The sequence below is a fragment of the Galeopterus variegatus genome, unplaced genomic scaffold (assembly GCF_000696425.1).
Source record: "Galeopterus variegatus unplaced genomic scaffold, G_variegatus-3.0.2 Scaffold2712, whole genome shotgun sequence".
NCBI classification, from domain to species: domain Eukaryota; kingdom Metazoa; phylum Chordata; class Mammalia; order Dermoptera; family Cynocephalidae; genus Galeopterus; species Galeopterus variegatus.
Window position 1 is genome coordinate 88,405 of NW_007728823.1, and position 1,016 is coordinate 89,420.

Consider the following 1,016-nt stretch of genomic DNA (forward strand, 5'->3'; position numbering starts at 1 on the left):
TCCTTTTTGTCTTTTTTTGTGACCGGCTATGGATTGCAACCCTCAGTGTCGCGCCCGTACCAGACCGGGACCGGCAACAGGATCGCAACCCTCAGTTCAGCCAGTGAGCAGCCGGTCTGCATGTGGGATCCGAAACCTCGGCGGGAGCGCTACCGCGCTCCCAAGCGGCGCACCGTAGCACTGTGCCACTGGGCCGGCCCTATTTATTCATTTTTTAGCTCCCATTTATGAGTGAGGACATGGGGTATTTCTCCTTTCATGCCTGGCTTATTTCACTTAACATAATTCTCTAAGCTCATCTGTGTTTCTGCAAATGGCAGAATTTCATTCTTTTTTATGGCTGAGTAGTGTTCCACTGTGTATATATAACACATTTTCCTTATCTAGTCACCCAAAAATGGACATTTAGGTTAGTTCCAACTCTTGGCTTTTGTAAATAGAGCTGTGATGAACATAGGAGTACAGCTTTCCCTTCAATACGCCGATTTCCATTCCTTTGGGTGTATACCCAGTGATGGGATTGCTGGATTATATGGCGGTTCTATCTGTAGTTGTTTGGGAAATCTCCATACCGTTTTCCATAAAGGCTGCACTAATTTACAGTCCCACCAGCAGTGTGGGAGGGTTCCCCTTTCTCCACATCCTCACCAACATTTGTTATTCTCTGTCTTTTTAATAACAGCCAGTCTAACTGTGGTGAGGTGATATCTCAATGTGGTTTTTATTTGCATTTCCCTGATGCTTAGTGATGTTGAGCATTTTTTCACGTATCTGTTGGCCTTTATATATTTTCCTTTGAGAAACGTCTATTCAGCTCCTTTGCCCATTTTTTAATCAGATTATGTATTCTGGATATTAAGGATGGGAGGAATTTAATCTCCTTTATGGTAGCACTCTCTCTTTTCGTTATTTTCGCCTACTCTTGTCAGAGAGTCCCAATACCCACTAGGACCATCAAGGTACCCACTGCCCCAGTCTTCCATCTATATTAAGGTTGTCAGTTCCTAGGAGTTCTG